The sequence below is a fragment of the Rhipicephalus microplus genome, chromosome 4 (genome assembly GCF_043290135.1).
Source record: "Rhipicephalus microplus isolate Deutch F79 chromosome 4, USDA_Rmic, whole genome shotgun sequence".
Lineage (NCBI taxonomy): Eukaryota > Metazoa > Arthropoda > Arachnida > Ixodida > Ixodidae > Rhipicephalus > Rhipicephalus microplus.
This window is the reverse complement of record NC_134703.1, coordinates 41,147,305-41,165,700: the sequence shown is the minus strand read 5'-3', so window position 1 is coordinate 41,165,700 and position 18,396 is coordinate 41,147,305. Positions and strand designations below refer to the sequence as shown.

At 46.6% G+C, this 18,396-nt stretch overlaps 1 protein-coding gene across 4 annotated transcripts in view; it reads right to left on the bottom strand.

Annotated features, from left to right (window-relative positions):
* Positions 1-18,396, bottom strand: part of LOC119172611 (zinc transporter ZIP12-like) — a 76,435-nt gene that overhangs the window by 21,598 nt on the left and 36,441 nt on the right. For 2 of the 4 annotated variants that reach the window (XM_075892614.1, XM_075892619.1), the window contains exon 2: positions 5,721-5,940. The gene's annotated coding sequence lies outside the window, so the exon portion shown is untranslated. Of the gene's footprint in view, positions 1-5,720; positions 5,941-6,002; positions 6,021-8,191; positions 9,458-18,396 lie in introns of those variants that run through there. The other 2 variants (XM_075892617.1, XM_075892615.1) reach the window with 2 other exon arrangements.

Sequence of the window (18,396 nt, the reverse complement as noted above, 5' to 3'; positions counted from 1 at the left end):
AACGTGGAACCAAATTTGAGCACCCGGACTTCCAGCATTTTCGCCTCCATCAAAAATGCACCCGTCGCAGTAGGGATTTGATCCCGTGACCTGCGCGTCAGTAGCCGAGTACCTTAGCCACTATACCACCGCGGCGGCGCAGGCGCAATCAGAATTCGTGAAATGTGTGTAATATTATTAGATTCAATATTGCCTGTTGTAGCTAGCTTTCTGGTTTTGCATCTCTGAACTTCGTTTACGTCTATATCGTTTCTTTATTTGTCATGTATTTCCCACTCACCTAGCATTATATCCTTACCATCAGATTGCACTTTTGACGCTGGGAACCTCCAATTTCAATAGTTGTTTTTTTCTGTTGCTGTTTTTAACTCGCTCGCAAAAATAAGGAATTATTCCAATAACTCCATACCAGTATGCACCCAATTATGGTTCATATGGGTGTCCTATATTTCTGCAGAAAAATCCTGGTGCCCTCATTTGCTTTTCCTACAATAAAACTAGTACAATGTAATTCCGCTTGAGCTAGCATCTGGATGTAATGGTGCGCTTCAATTTTCACAAGCTCGTTGACAGCGAGTATTATGGTTTCAAGACCAAAGAACGCAACCGAAAAAACCACATTTGTTACGTGAAGTCATATCGTATTCACGAGGAGCGGGTAAACGCATATTAGATAGTTTCAATGTCGGTGCTCCAAAGAGGCTTGCGCACGTAAGCAGTTGCGTTTTTTTCGTATTCTCAATAGGCGCCGCTTCGAATGCAAAGAAACACAAGAGTGTGTGTACACAGGCGGCTTCGACTATCCAGTACTGCGGCTTTCTATTATCCCTGTTTTAACATTTTGTGCGTGCCAACTAACGAAGAAGACAACGTAGAATACACTATGCGCGAAATAAAGCGCAACTATAGGCATTATTTTGCTCAGGCAATCGACGCTCTTGTCGAGACGTGAAACAGTGTGGTCGTCCGCCATCTTCATTCGGCACCAAAATCGCCTACATCATTTTTCGTATTTTGTAAAACGTTCGCGAAAGCTTATGTTTAATCAACGTTGTCAGAATACGACCTAGGGGTATACGGCAGTTTCGGCTAGTCGGTATGACACCACGATAGTTATAGCACGAGAACAGAACGACGTCGTATCCTTCTTGTCTCTTTGTCGTCGTTCTGTTTTCGCTCTATAACCATCGTCTCGAACTAGGGATAAGATTTAGGTCTGTCCACTTGTTTGTACGTTTGTGCCTGGCTATAGAAACGCTGATTCATCTTGAGTGCTTTGTTTGGTTAACCAATGACGCTAAGGTTCTTTGTGATAGACGCGCGGAGAGGCGAGGAAAAACCCCGACGTGAAGAGGCGTGGTGGCGCCACCGACCTTGCTCGTGCCGGCCGCAATAAACGATAGTTGCATCTGCACCTGCGCTGGTCGACGTAGCAAGAAGGCGCACGACGAATGCTGGCGGAAATAGCGGAATGGCCCGTTGTCGACGCCGAAAGGTGGCAAGAGAAGCGAAAGAGCGGCGAGACATGTACTACGTGCGTGGGCTCATGCAATACGTATCGGAACGGAAGGTATAAGAGCACCCGAACGTCGTCCATGAAGACAAGGAAGCAGAGCCCTCTCGTGGTTCTCATTACGAAGACAAGTAGTGGGAATTGTGCAAGCCGTCGTAAGTGGCTTCACTTCGTGTTGCGCAAGCTGACGGATGGCGTAAAATGAGACGTTCCTCTGTCTGGCTCTCTTTCTATGGCGCGTCTTCGCATGATGCTGAAGTGTTTCTTTTTTATAGACTACATCTGAATGTTTTAGATAAGACGCAAGTCTTGTAGTCCTTTAAGCATTCCGCCACCTTCGAGAGCCACTGGCGAATGGTAACGAAAAAGAAGTCGCCGATGTTTTATCTTTTTCGCCCTGCATTTTTATATCATACAAGAGCGTCCCACAAAACACTTCACAGGTCTTTCTTATCTTTTCGTTCATGGCCCATGAAGTGCATGCTTGAGTGATAAGTCGCTTTGTTCAGAATTTTTTACTCAAGTCTTCTCGTAGGTCTCCACTTCCTGGAGCTCGGCGTACGTACAACCCTTTGCTGCTGCTGCTTCGCTACGGCAATGATACACTTATTTGCTGCTACATGCTTCTTGCCATCCGTCACATCACGCCAATACAATAACCAATTCGTTACACCAAACTTTTTTTCGAAGTATATCATACCTTCCACTTTCCGTTTTAAAAAAACTGGCAGATTATATCGAAATTCATCAACCTAATCTGATTTTAGGAATCCATAAAAGCAGATTGAATTCAACGAGCTAAACTGACACGTGCATGGATGAAGGAGGAGAAAAGAAAATATAGGAACATCAACCAGACACAAGTCCTCTTTTCTACTTCCCGCTGAGCGAACGGAATGAATGCTTGAAAAGCTACACCGACAGAAAGAAGCGGTGACGATATGAAAAAGAAAATAGCGCCAATTGAAGCTGCACTTGCTGCGTCCTATCCACGTCGAAAAAAAAAAGATTTATTTTGATGGCCTCAGCAGATTAGTCGCAGCACCTTGGCATGTCCTGTTCCATCGTAGAAACTGGCGAAGGCGTGACTTCTTCACTAAATGACAATGGTAAGGGGGTCACTGTGCATAAAGCAGCTTTGTAAGTACTTTGCTCATACGAAATTCACTGACTAACCAAACACATAACCCACTGGCTGCTATAAGCTTTGAAAGGGCAAGAATGATGAGGATAAATTGAACAGACAAGAAAAAAAGCACAAATATAAAAGGAGTTTTGACAACAAAGAGCTAGAATCTGTGTTCTTTGTTTCCGTGGCTTTTTTTTTTTTTTTAGAGATGAGACCCACTAAAGAGATGGCGCCAGCTGCTTGTGAAAGTGTGTCCTTATCACAGCGTTTGACCTCGGGGTCCAGCTACAAATCGATTGGGAGAGCTGCTCAGAACATACAAAAGTTCTGCATTACCTACCGGTGATTCTTTCATTCAAAGTTCACGTGCCGCAGAATGCTATCAGGCTATCAGATGATGATGATCTGTCACGAGTGCCACTAGAGTAAGTGCTTGAGTATCAACCTTGTACCCTCTTGTGGCTAAGTCCACTTATTGTTAGATTTTTATCATCCATCTGCACTTTCGTAGGCTCCTTGAGCTTTTATCACTGAATGGTCAGTGATTGTTTCGTAGTATACCTACATCCACGTACATTGATTGATATGGGAGGGTTTAACGTCCCAAAACCACTATATGATTATGAGAGACGCCGTATGGAGGGCTCCGGAAATTTCGGCCACCTGAGGTTCTTTAACGTGTACCCAAATCTGAGCACACGGACCTACAACCTTTGCGCCTTTATCGGAAATGCAGCCACCGCAGCCGGGAATTATATCCCACGACTTACGGGTCCGCAGCCGAGTATCTTAGCCACTAGACCACCGTGGTGGGGCTCCACAATCATTCGTCAGCGTACATTCGTAAGCGCACATTTGCCGTCACCTGCAGGCGCACAACACAGCACCTTGTGTGTATCAAGCCGAAAAAGTACTGCACATGACACAGTTTTTTTTCTCCCGTGCACATTCTATGGTGTCCAGCGTGCGTATTCTAACGTTCTCTCCATTCATGTATAGTAAGCCATGTACATACACAATGGGGTGTTGCGGTGCGTGAGCTACCTAAAAGTTTCTCAACTGAATGTATTGTTGACACCTGTTCAGCAACTCTAGTGAAAAGCACGAGACGTGAGGCATGGCTTAACCAATACATTTATAGTACAGAAATTAGAGCACGTTATCAACAATTCTTTTATTTAGGCAGAAATGGTGTTGTTTGATTTTTTGTTTGTGAAATTTAACGCGACTTTTGAGACTTCCATCTTGTATATCACGCTTATGTTTTATCCTTGCATTGCAAGTATATTTGTGTGCCTGAAACTGGAGGAGTGTATATAGGTATTTGCTCTTGATAGATGCCAAATCCGCACCTTCCGCAATGGTACTCCACTAAATTACCAAAGGCAACGGCTGTACCCTATTCAATTTCTTAGGAATTATCGAATTTGTTCGAGATATTGTCCAAAAGAGTCTTTTTTGTTACGTTGGAAACGCTGCATGACTAATGTGCATCATTCTTTCAGTGCATAAATAAGTAATTACGGAAATATATGCAAATGACGACACTCTTGTTGTCTCACTCAAATATTTCGAAAGTAAGTATTCTTGATCAGGGCACCTATGGTCACTCTCAATGGTGTAAGTGCCACTGTCGAACTCAAGGAACATTTCTATATGTGAGCCAGCCTATCGAATTCGCTCATTTTTGTCACGTCACGTGTTTTCACGCTTTTGTGGCAGTTAGCTTCGTCTTATAAGTACATCACTGTGGTTTATTTTGTTTTTGTTTTTAGGTGCAATACTTTAGCATAAGGAGACCTTGATGCCAGCAGGGCTACTTAGGTAAAGATAATATTTTAGGTAGAAGCAATAAACATTATCTTCCAATGAGCTGACGGGGGTTACATTAGCAGAGTTGAAAATCAAGAAGCTCTGATCCAACCGTCTCAAACTTCCTTCAGCTACCGGGCCGCAGTCACCGCATTCAGTCTCGCCCCGCCGCGGTGGTCGAGTGGCTGAGGTACTCGGCTGCTGACCCGCAGGCCGCGGGTCGAATCCCGGCTGCGGCGGCTGCATTTCCGATGGAGGCGGAAATGGTGCAGGCCCGTGTGCTCAGATTCGGGTGCACGTTAAAGAACCCCAGGTGGTCTAATTTTCCGGAGCCCTCCACTACGGCGTCTCTCATAATCATATGGTGGTTTTGGGACGTTAAACCCCACATATCAATCAATCGACCGCATTCAGTCTCGTAACAGGCCGAGACAGGGAACACGTGAAAATTGGTAAGGGGAGGGTGGTCCGAACAATATTTCAGCCAACGTTGCTAGTTCAAAAAAAATGTTTTCCCATATCTCATATACGAGTCGCTTTTAAACGATGCTGTAAGCGTGATAAGCGACTCATATACGAGTCGCTTTTTTCGTTTGAGGTTTCATGAAGTATAATCAATACCGATCTACGCAATGCCTAAAAGATAGATGCCGATACTGTAGTGAATAGAGCACTCGTTGCGCGGTTATGTTTCAACGTGAGGTGACACAAGCAACATGGGGTATCTCACAAAAAAGCAAAAGAAAAACTTAAGATCAGCCGCATTCGTGTATCTTGCCCGCGCAAATAAGTTATTATTCATGATAGGCGAGAAAAGAATGCGACAACGATTTACTAATGTGACGACGTCACAACGTCATATAAGAATGTGGGATGACGATTGTCATGTGTGCGCCGTGGGCCAAGTGTTTGACACCCCTGATTTAAGCGAATTCTAGTGAGGCCTACTCTCATGCCGAAAAGAATACAAAGCTCTTAGATTGTCTCCCAGCAGACATTTAAACTGCACTTGTTATTTCTGATAATAAAATATACATAGACACATACTTACTTCCTCATACGCATGCATTGTTATGGAAGTCAATTCACGTTAGCGTACCTTAAGTACCTGAGAAAAAAAACAAGAGCGCTAAAAACACCGACGTCGCGGAAAGCATGAGGAACTAATTTTAACAGTTGATGCCTATCGGAGCACCTTAGCGTACTACTTTCATGATCAAAACACGCAAGTCTGCTAGGAAAATAACGTAGGTCAAGTGCACAAACCTTCAGGTGACAACGGCCGATCAGCGGTACTTCCAAGTCGGTGTCGTCGACAGTAGCAGGTGCCAACTGCTTAGTTCCGCGATGACAGCCACTGTACTTGAATTGTTGCGGTGCTGACGTCAGAAACGAAGTACGATTTTCTCCGTAGCACCTCTTCCGGTCAAAAAGATGATCTTATTGGCCAAACGCAAGCCAAGTAGACCCTTCCCCTGAATCACACCTGCAATGAGCAAAAAGCGGTGTTCGATAGAGCGGTAAAACACCAGCGTCTTTGTCTCTCACAGAGGTATATCTCATCTGTGTAGAGTGTCGCCAAACAGCGGTAGTCGCCAAAAGAAATAAATAAAGAGGAACCATAATGGTGTTAAAAGAAAGAAAGATAAAGCTACGGCAAAACCCTATATTTGCTCCCGCTGTCAATAGCCGAAGCCGCGCCACATTATGTCGCAATCGTCGAGCCCTTGCAATGGGTCTGGTATCAACCTCCTATCAGAGCGAGGATAGATCCGTTTGGCAGCGAATGCTATATTGAGAGAAGAAGCGACCTTTCCCTTTCTGCACGCGTTTCATCTCCGCTAGAGGCATCAGCAGCATCGGTGCCCTTTGCTCACTTTCTCTGCTCACGCACGAAGCAAAGACGAAAGAGGTCAGGCCGATCCGGCATGACCCCCTCTACCTTCTCCTAAGCCGGAAAGCGTTTGGTTCCTGAAGGCGGCGGAGGCCGGTTTCTTTGAGCGTAAACAGGACCTACTCACTATACTCATCCGGCGGTGTTGATGAAGCTCAGAAATTTGGCGGCTACTAAATATAGCCTGCGGTGGATATAAGATGCACGTCGCAGGGCAGCCTTGAAAGAAAACGCGCCGGCCCGCCTCTTCTTCGAGTTGCCTGCTTTTGTGGTCAATGCCGGAACAAAAGCCGGTCGTATAACTTATTTCTAAAACTTTCTATGGCAACAGAATTAAATAGTTTACGGAAAGATAGAAGCTTGAAGACGTGAGACAGAAATTGTGAACACGAAGTGTGTGCTATAGAGCCGGCCTTTCTACAAGTGTATGTGTCGTCTTGAAGGATGGAACCTTGGAATTACAGCCTAGTAGTAGAAGACAAGTTCGCTTGTCGAAGCGCCGGCGTCAGCAACACCCCGCTTTCACAAATTTTTCATTTTTCACAGCAGTCGCTCGATCGTAAGTGCTCAACTCAAAAATCAGCCATGCAGATTTGATGTTTGCTATCGCGAAGCCAAGGACTGAGTACGGACAAAACGACTAAGTTTAGACTGAAGCTAACAAGCAGCTTATCACGCTTACAGCATCGTATTTTCTGAAACGCTTGGTTCCTTTTTTTAATCGAAATTGGTTCGATTTTTATTGAAACTTTTATTGAAATTGAATTTTTATGGCGTAACAAGAACTTGTTACAAGGACGTTATTCAACCATTGATTATTGAAACCTTGTTTCGCTCTTCAAGTAGTTCAGGCAGATTACATGCTTGACGAAAATGACCTTATTTTGCATTCATCAAATTAAGCGCTGAAGCGGTCTGCTGCCGTCAGGTTGCTTTGTTCGCTTGTGGTCCTGTACTTCACGTAACGCTCACGTCCTTGAAACGCTTCCCGTCACAATGTGCGCGTTATTTTTTTCCTTTGTCTTCCCGGTTTTAGCATCTCACTGCCATTACTGCGATTATCACTGATGTATCTCGCCAGTTTACTGCCCAAAGTCATTCAGGGTATTTCTTCTTATGTGCTCTTCGCAAACATATGCAGTGCTCGCAGAGGTCGCAAGCAAGAAGACACCACATAAACTTTTTTATCTACATATGCATGCACAGTGGCGCCATATCAGTCCAATCCTTTGCTGACCCAGAAGGACGTCTTCTTATCTGACAGGTCATTTGATGGGCTCTAACACGCGGGACACTATTGCGACAGACATGTTCAGCATCAATAATCTCTTGAACGTCTTTATCTTTGTGCTTTACCGGAACAATGCACGAGTCAAACATTTATGCACATTCCTTTCAATGCACACAAAAAACGTTCAATCTGAGTTGGAGTAGTCGACAATTGGTACGTCTTCCTGTCTGGTCTATATATTTTCGAGAGATAGCGGGAGCTCATAAACCGCACTTATTACACAATCCACGGAAAGGTTAACCTCATTCGACAAATGTCTTATGATACGCGTCCGGTACGCTGTTGAGGTGTTGAACTGGGCAGAATATGTCTCTTAACAGATTGGCACAATAAGCCATCTGCAGTATGCTCTAATAGCATCGTGACCCCGCTATGGCGTAGAAGGAACGGTTTTGGGAACCTCCAATATCCTGTGCAATTGTTGGTCAGAAAGAAAAATGTGTTATGGTCGATGAGAACACAGGTGTGATAAGTGAAGAAAACGACAACGACGGAAGTGCGGGGCAAGGCGCGTGTAATGTGCGCGTGAGTGTCAGCGAATCAGCTGATGACCTGTGGTGGCCCATAGAGGTGGCGTGCCACGATTGGGCCACGGGCGACCATCACGTGGCAGTGGGCTTTGTGGCTGGGGACGAGCCGAAGCAGCGGCAGACGGGAGACAGCGGGCCGAAGCGTCGGACGCAGGCGATCCAGGTTCCGGCCAGGGAACGCGGCCGTCCACGCTGCTGCCGTCCAACCACCAGCTGGGGCGGCATTGCCGGCACGAGTGCTGCATCTCGGGGCGCGGCCTAGCCTGCTGTTCTCTTCCTTGCCGAGGGCATCGCGGATCTCGGCGAGGCGTCTCCACGGTCAGCCGTTCAACACAGCGATGAACGTGGCCTGGCTAATGGTCACGGATGCGTCGAGCATCGCGTCTCGGCGCACGCTCTTCGCTGGACGGGCTGGCCATGCCCCGCATGGAGCATCGCGTCTCCGATGCGGGTTGACTGCTCCGTGGCCGCACCCATGCCATCAAGCGCCGGTGTCACGAGAGCGTCGCACTTCGGCAAAGGACGAGCGAGATGTTCTGCCGGGCGAGACGCGGGAGTGCACACAGAGGAGCATGGAGCCGGGCGAGGATTCAGGGTAGCCGAGGATTCAGATGCCAGGGGAGTTGCTGCCTGAATCGAGGATTGCCGAGTGGTGCCGAGCCGTACCGAGCGACGCGCCAGCCTCGGAAGTGGGCCGCGAGCTCACGAGGTGCGTACCCGAGGGTACCTGGCTGTGCCCTGGCCAAGGCGACGAACGCCGGTGAGTGAGCTGCCGCACCGCAGCTGTAGCGAGCAGCATTTCAGCACGGCACAGACGGTGCTGTGCTGGCCAGAACCCGCACGTGGAACCGCTACGCCCGGAAGGTGATCAAAAGCTTGGAAACGAGGTCCGAGGTCGCGCTGGTCAAGGCATCTCCGCCACTGCAGCTCGAGAGTTGAGGCCACGAAGGCAGACGAAACGGTGTGCTGCTCGAGAGGACGAGTTCCTGGGAGCGTTCCTGAGCCGGACGTGGGACCCGTACGTGTCGGCCAGGCCGAGCTCCGGCGTGTTCGTTCGGGGTCGAGTCCGTCGGCCTGTACAAGGTCCAAGGACAGGGCCTGCTGAACGGCTCCTGCCTGAGTGCAGTGGCCGGGAGCAGGTTCGTGAACGAGGCCTACCGGGTGTGGTCGTCGTGAGCCGTGGCCTGATCCGGGACCTCCGGAGTTGCGACCCTGACTGCTGGGTTGGCCGCGACGTCCGACTCAACGGCGCTGCACACGGTAGCGTATCCGTGCGTCGTCAGCCGTTCTACCCATGCCATGAAATAAAAAGTTCATGTTAATGATTTCTCGTCCGCTATCAACAAACATAGTGACGAACGTCCCTTAACCATCACAACAGGTTATACGTAACGAATAACAATAATTACCCTCATTTGTCGACACATTGCAAAGAATGTGCTTGCGCACAAGTGCTTGGCTTGTGCATTGTTCTGGTGAAGCACGAACACAAGGTCGATCGAAATATCACTGAAACTTAAGCTATCTGTCACGATATTTACACGTGTGATATAGCGGCCCATCGATTGACTTGGTGGATAAAAATACGGCCTTTCTGGTTGGCAAATGGTTTGACTACTGTGGCACTGTGCATAGATAAACAGTTGACGTTTCCCGGAAACAAAGTTATTGAAGTTAACACACTGTAGTGTCTTTCTTGCTGCATTTTCTGCTAGCAGAATTTTTTTTAAAACTCAGTTCACTTATACGTGCAGAAAATTGCATTGTGCGCTCTTGCTACGTAACAGATTCTTCAAACAAGAAAGAACTCTTGGCATGTCGTTTTAGAGCCATTCTCTTCAAGGTGAACTCGAAATGTAAGTAAATAAAAGTAAACATTCAATTTTTTTAACGATTTAGGAAAGCGTGTGTTCTGGCGCTAATTTGTACGCAGTTAAAGCCACAGCATTCAACTAGGCTGGTATCTTTTGGCAAACGACCGACACATTAAATGGCCGCTTATTTGTCTGATCTGCATTTGCTGCTTGAGAGTGCATGGGCCCTTGAAGCTGCTGCAACTATTATATATAGGAGGCGGTATACAGAAAAATTTGTGGCGGTGCACAGAAAAATCACAGCATATCCACGGAGTGCATGATTATGAGTGAGGCGAAGCGTCCATCAGTCCGCCCGCGCTTCCGTCCGTCCATGCGTTCATCCGTCCCTGCGTCCATCCGTTCGTCCGTCCGTAAGTCCATCTATCTGTGCGTCGATCTATCCATTCATCTGTCCGTGTATCTGCCTCTTTGTTCGTCCGTCCATCCAGTGAACACTCCAAGTAATGCCATCTCGCGTCTTTTCATCATATATTCTTCACATAGAAGTGCCGCCATCCAGTGAACATTCCAAGGACTAAACGAGAGGTGGCACGGCCTGACTCGAGGAACGGCAGGTGCGCACTCTCTCCCGGCTTGCGCTTCGCGTAGTTCCCACCTTTCACCACCACTACTTCATGGCACTGAGGCCCAACTCTCACTTGATCTTGCTAAACCCAAGGAGTTGACGCCCAGCGAATGTAACGTGGCAACGTGGTCAGATAGTGCTCAAAGTGCGTCCTTCTGTTACTAGTTTTTTGTAATAAGCATCAAATTCAAGGCAAATTTTATTGAAGATCAAGTCACCGATACTCGTCTCTGTAGGCGACTTCATCAGAAACAACTATTTTGTTTTATGATTAACGTGGGCGGGTTTCCTCCTTAATTCAAAAGAGTGCGCGCGTGCCACTCCTCTAATGATTGATTGATTTGTGGGGTTTAACGTCCCAAAGCCACATATGATTATGAAAGACGCCGTAGTGAAGGGCTCCGGAAATTTCGACCACCTGGGGTTCTTTAACGTGCACCTAAACCTGGGTACACGGGCCTACAACATTTCTGCCTCCATCGAAAATGCAGCCGCCACAGCCGGGATTTGATCCCGCGACCTGCGGGTCAGCAGCCAAGTACCTTAGCCACTAGACCACCGTGGCGGGGCGTGTCACTGCTCTAGTTCGGCCATGGAGGTGGCTGCCTACTACTACCACGACTACTACTACTACTACTACTACATACGTCGCGGACGCATGAACCACGGCTTAAGGAGCATCGCCCCTAAAAAAGACAGGCCTGAACTTTTTTTTAACACTCAACACTCTTGGGACAACTACTACTGCTACATTTTGATTTATATGTGGGGTTTAACGTCCCAAGATCACCATATGATTATGAGAGACGCCGTAGTGGAGGGCTCTGGAAATTTCGACCACCTGGAGTTCTTTAACGTTGACCCGAATCTGGGCACACGGGCCTACAACACTTCCGCCTCCATCGGAAATGCAGCTGCCGCAGCCGGGATTCGATCCCGCGACCTGCGGGTCAGCAACCGAGTACCTTAGCCACTAGACCACCGCGGCGGGGCTGCTGATCATACGGTCAAGTTCAGGGTTGATAGAACATCATTTATTGGAAAACGATGCATACATTTACGATTGTCGCCAGTACACCTTTGGAGGCCGAGTTTTTATCAAGTCACCGGTGGTTTTTATTTACTTTATTTTTCTGCGTATGACACCTCCGTCAAAAAATCTGCGACTCCCCCACTAGCAACAACAAGCTTCGCATGAAAAAAATTGCGGAGATCGAAACGAACTGGATGTGCGCTGAATAGCACTGGTCACACAGGGGACAAACGCGCGATCCTAGGTTGCCTTTTAGAGCTGATAACGTTTGCAAAAGTCGGTCATACGTGCAATGAGCGGGAACGCATTCCTCCGAAGGATGTCATGCAGCTGCCTTGTTTGTCAAATCGCTTTGTTCTCTGCGAGGCAACGATGTCACGGCGCTCATTCTTTTACTTCGTGCGAGGCCTCCATGCGTTGCGATTCGCTTCGCCCGTACTCCTAGCAACATAGGGAGCCTAGATTTCGTGACCATTCAGCCGAGCGATCCTGCCACCCACGTATTTGACACAGGCGCGTGACACTCGCGCACCGTCGCAAATTGTCAAGGTTCGGCGAATGAAGAGATCAGCCGATAGCGTCTATCGTGCAACGGCGCAGAAGTAAGAGTGTCGCCATCGCGACCAGGCGGTGCACCGTCTTGGTGATTCACTCGAGACATATGGGCCCCGGTATCTTTCTGCGATCGTCTCCCGACGTAAAGATGGCAGACACCAAATGGAAACGTACTTAGCAATAACAGTGGTACAAGACGGAATAAGGTTCCGCAGAAATGAATGCTCGAAGCTGGTTAGCTGATATGCAGTGTCAAGTTTTACGGACAAGCAAAGAAACAAGTACTAGCCTATATTTTAGGCGATCTTTGAGAGGCCCCACTGTCTCTGCAATTAGGTAATATAAGTCAATTAGTCAAAAAAAGGCTAGCCTGTCCTAAGCACGTTGAAATTTCTTAAAAATTCAGTTCGAATTGTCTTGTGTGCACGCTTTAAAACGTTAGCACAGAAAGCGACTTCACGACTTTCTAATGTGTCAACGAATTAATTGACTCTACAGCGAATATGTATATCGCATCTTAACAACCATAGTCCCTTCGCTGCAAGCATTCCTTTTATTGCTTTTGATGGACAGAAACGTGCAATCCACAAAATAACAATCACTAATAATTAGTCTGAGATATTACGTGACTAAATCCAAAGCCTTTAAGCTTTCTTGCATCTGACTTAACTTCTCACCTTTCCTCTTTCTCTCTCGTCTTCCTTCTTGTTTACGCAGTTTTATGTTGTTCTGTAAATGAGCTATTCAAACTGTAGTACGCCAAATAAAATTTTCTTTAGATTTCCTAAAGGTACCACGGGGTGAATGTAAGCAATGGGTAATAAATGTTACCATGCGCTATAATATTCACTCACAAAGGAGTAAAATGTTCGCAAATTCTTCTTAACAATCAGCCATGGAGTAGTGCATCTTTTACTTCAATATGACTTCTATCGTTAAGCTTGATTTCCTCACTCTTGGCTCCTATTTGTTCATATTGTCCTTTGTGCCATCGACACCAAAGACCTAACAGAAGAAACGGAGGGGCGCTTAGTTCTCAAACGCAAGCCTGAATGACCAACGTAGCCCGATCATCCAGACACGGGAGATGGCTATAAGGCAGATGTGTTCCTGGATTGACGAGGTTGTCAACTTTGGGCAAAGATGTTTCGCGGGTTCTAATTCAATTTCGTTCTCTCTCTATTTTTTTTTACGGCCGGGGAAGGCATCCAGACTTTCCTAGTCACCCAGAAGTTTTTTTTTAATATCCCGTGTGTATATATTGATCATCATATTGCGCATCGTAGCCCGCACATGCTCACTCCACTGTAGTCGCACAATGATATATAAATTAGCGGCCCGAAATTGATTAAAGAAATTCATCAATGTGAAGTTATAATTTAGAAAGCTCTTTTTAATTAGGTTATTTTCATTCCCTTGAAAGCATTTTCCCAGGTAGTTTTTAATAAGGCGTTGTTATGATCGCTGTTACAGCAGTTACGCATGAAGTTAAATGCTCACGGAAAGTTCCTATAGGCATAATCGATCGAGGGAACAATCGAAAACAAACCCGGCACGCCTACGTCATTCCTTTGGACACTCGCTATCGAAGAGAGCAGTTTGTTTAGCTCTCAATCCGCGCGTGGCGGCCCTGTCCTACATTTCCAGCGTTGCTTGCAATCGGCTGCTCGAGCAACCAACCGCTGTGCCACCTTCCCTGTACTTTTGAGAATAAAAGAAGAAAAGCACTTCGATGGGACTCACTATTGCGGGTGATTCGGTCGGTTTGTTTCCACCTAAAGTTGTTTGATTACTTTCGCAGTCGGTATTTGCACGGGCAGTTTGCAGAAGTGGTAATGGCGAGCGGTGTTTGTCTCCCGCCAGCGTGCGCTGTGTCCGCAAAAAATTCACTTAGCGGGGGCCAAACAGGCGTGTCCTTGGCTGCATTTTTGTTGAGCAACAACGTCCCGCTCCACTGCTATGAAGGCTGGTTCACGCCGTAAAAATCTTATTGGGTAAAAATGCTCTGGACGTATGACCAGACGGCACAGATCTCGCTGATTTATCTACACTTGCTTGTTCGTTCTATTGCCAAATTACTCTCCGGAAATATTCCTAATGAAATGCAAGTGCTATGCATAACGACCGGAATATGAATTGGCTGCCTCTTTTTATACGTATACTAGAAAGATGAAGTTTCTTCCCCAAAGGTGCATGTTTCCGCTGCTTTTATGTTTCTCTCGTTTTTCTTTCCTTCCTGTATTCCTTGAAATTTGGTGAAAATAATAAGTGTCGTATGAATAAAACAGAACACGATAAACATAGAAGTATGGTTGGCAGTGTCTCTGCAATCTGTAGCTCTCCAAATGTCCCGGTGCTACAAGGCTGCAATGATTGATATGTGGGGTTTAACGTCCCAAAACCACTATATGATTATGAGAGACGCCGTAGTGGAGGGCTCCGGAAATTTAGACCACCTGGGGTTCTTTAACGTGCACCCAAATCTGAGCACACGGGCCTACAACATTTCCGCCTCCATCGGAAATGCAGCCGCCGCAGCCGGGATTCGAACCCGCGCCCTGAGGGTCAGCAGCCGAGTACCTTAGCCACTAGACCACCGCGGCGGGGCTACAAGGCTGTAAATTGTAGAACGAGAAAAAAGAGCCATTTAAGTCAAGCTACGTAAGCGGGTATTTGCCCAGTATTCTGTGTAAACAAAAGTGCGTTTTTTTTTTGTTTTCTGTCTGTCTTTCCAGCTTGCTTGCTTTTTTTACGTAAGAAATTATATATGCACAGCTGTTTTCGTTATGAAACGGACAGGTGGCATAAAAGAAGCGGCTAAATAAGCTCGCAGACTACTAATTTGAGGGAGTTATTATGCGTTCCTTTTAATTTAAGGAACTCTTTTTGTCTAATTCCACTTTTCTTAAGATGCGTTCCAAGTGGCCGTTTTGATATTGATATGGGTGGCGTCACATTGGGTGATCTACATTCAAAGGAAGAAAAAAGGGGGAAATGTGGCAGGCCTATGCTACTCACGAAAAAATAAATCGCCCCATAACGTAAGTGTATAGAACCAAACAGTTTTCGCAATGAATGTGTGATTTTCATCGCACTTCGCTGCATAAATATAAGTATGAGTAATCTATGTTTATAGAGATTGAAGACATTCTTAGGTAAAGTGCGTAAGAACTTGCTGCTAGCCCGAAGCAGGAATATTTCGTTGTCGTCGTTGTCGTTAAGCTATCTACCCTCATCAACCGTTTATTATAATTGTTCTCGCCTATTATATTGCGAGAGCGCGTTTGGCTAAATACCTCGGCATACATTTAAACGAAAGCACACATTTGGAGTTCCTACTACACACTCGTGGGGCCTCTCCAATTTTCCCCCAGAAGTAACAGGGATTTTAGGTGCGGTGAACCATTAGACTGTTACGAAAGTGTACTCAGTCGTCGTTGCCTAATGAATGGAGGAACCAGCTTTATTGATAAAGTCAAATGAAGTTGATTTGGATTGATCCTTCCACACTCTAACAGACTCATTAGGTAGCTAACTTTCACTAATTAACTTTCAGACTAAAAGATTTACATTACCATTTCCTTTTCTTTCAAATCACTTCAACCCGCACGCCTCGGTTTTTACATATCAAATATCCATTTCTTTATGATGAAGGGTTTTTTTTTTCGTTTATCAGAATAGTTGGTAGATATGTTTTTCAATGTTGGGCCATTGAGCTGCATCTCATAAGCCCATTTTATAAAAACCAGGCGAAGCTTGCGCACACTTCTTCTTGTTGGGCAATCGAAGATCGCTTCTCAATGACACGGGCGTGGGCATACAAGGAAATCATAAGAAAACAACCGGAAGTGAGATAGATACATATACCATGCCTCCGGCGAGGTGATTGCTAATGCGGAAGAAAAGAATTACGGCTATAGCGCCGCAGTATTGACGGGTGTGGTCGTGTGGCACGCTGCTGTGTTTACCACTGCTAGTCTCGCGCGCCCAGAAAAATGCACGTGCCGTCAGAATATATTAATGCAGAAACGCTAGAAGACTCCGCATACGCCCTTCCTGGATGAACTCCTCCTTCTATGGACCCTCCCGCTCAAGGCGCCATGCACGCCGTAATCAAAACCATGAGATAACCTCTGTGTATAGTAGGCTTTCAGGCAGGAAAGTTCGTGCCATTCACAAGCTTCTATTCATTCATCTTCTGTTTCTTTCACTAATCGGGCCCGGTTTTACCGACATGCCCATTTTCTAGCAATGGCGAGCATGTGATTCGTAGTAACATGCAACGTACCACAACGTCAAAGTTTTATGTGTGATGTCGCCAAATAGGCATTTCTAATGTGTCCATGCCTTTGATTGAGTAATATCAGCTGTTTAACGTTTCAAAAGCATGATATGATTATTACAGAAGCCGCAGTGGAGGACTCTGGAAATTTCGATCACCTGGGGTTACTTTACGTGCACCTAAAGCGAAGTGAACAGGCTCCGAAGATTGTCGCCTCAGTCGGAAATGCGGGCGGCGCGGCGACGATGGAACCAGTCACATTCGGGTCAGTATCAGAGTACTGCAACCCTTACACCACCACGACGGATGCCTCTATTTGAAAGCATGTGACTTGTACGTGCGAGAATGATACATACATACATACACACACACACACACACACACACACACTCGGCTGCTGACCCGCAGGGCGCGGGTTCGAATCCCGGCTGCGGCGGCTGCATTTACGATGGAGGCGGAAATGTTGTAGGCCCGTGTGCTCAGATTTGGGTGCACGTTAAAGAACCCCAGGTGGTCTAAATTTCCGGAGCCCTCCACTACGGCGTCTCTCATAATCATATAGTGGTTTTGGGACGTTAAACCCCACATATCAATCAAATCAATCACACACACACACACACACACACACACACACACACACACACACACACACACACACACACACACACACACACACACACACACACACACACATACATACATACATACATACATACATACATACATACATACATACATACATACATACATACATACATACATACATACATACATACATACATACATACATACATACATACATACATACATACATACATACATACATACATACATACATACATACATACATACTTTTTGTTCACAGAAATACAGGAATTCCCTGCTAGGACTCCTAGGCTACAAGCTATTGCGAACTGCCTGATTGGACTGAAGGTTTACATGAAGATGACCAAGCGGGTCCGGAAATCGAACACGCTACCTCTACTTTGGGGCAGCTGTGCTCATTCATCGGCACTCGTAGGCCGCGGTCACATGCCCGAAACTCAATCAAAGGGTCTGGGAAGGAAACATCGCAATTACATTCTTCAGGTCAATCTCGTTCGCTGTTCTGTCCTTTTTTTTTTTTTGTCCCCCGACTGTCATGGTCCTGTCCTCGTATCGGTGCTCTCGACAAAAGCTGTAGCTCAAGCGTCTTTCTGGCCAATATACGTTCCAGCGAAGGCCACCGTAATCGTGAGTCTGTCCTCCGCCCTTACAGCGTAGGTACACGCCCAGTGAGCCCTTCAATGCCGTCTCAAGGCGAGCCGCATCTATGCTTGGCGGCACACGCTGCAGACGCAACGGAAAGCCGCTCTACGTGCCGAGACAGGTCAGTAACGCGGCCAAGTGAACCATAACAAGTTCAAGGAGTAGTTCGCGCATCGAAGCTCTCGATGTATGCGAACGGCATAGGAAAACGACAAAGATCGCTTCGACGATATCGCCGTTCTCCTTTGACTTCCCTGCGCATTGCATCTGTGATGCAACGCCAGTACATTGAATGCAATCGTTTTACCGCGACAGCGTTAGAGACCTCGTGTCGCAGAAATCCTGCCATCGGCGTCGGCCCCGTTGGTTGTGAGTTAAAATTCGTCTGTGCGTCTGTGAGCGAAAAAGCAAGTTACAGAGATTGCCGCGGGAGGCCGCTACTTGTCCATACGTGCGCACGCGATCACACTGACAAAGCCGCGCATTCGAAAAAAAATTGTGATCAGGGTCAGGAGGCGTGGTAGTTCCTTTACCCCTGCCACCCCTCCCAGCTTAACTTCCAGCGCTTTCGTCGGGACAAAGGAAGAGATAGCGCAATTGCAGCATGCGACAAACCTTTGTAACTCCACTCGCACTGGACGGATTCTTCAATATTTGCGGCATTACA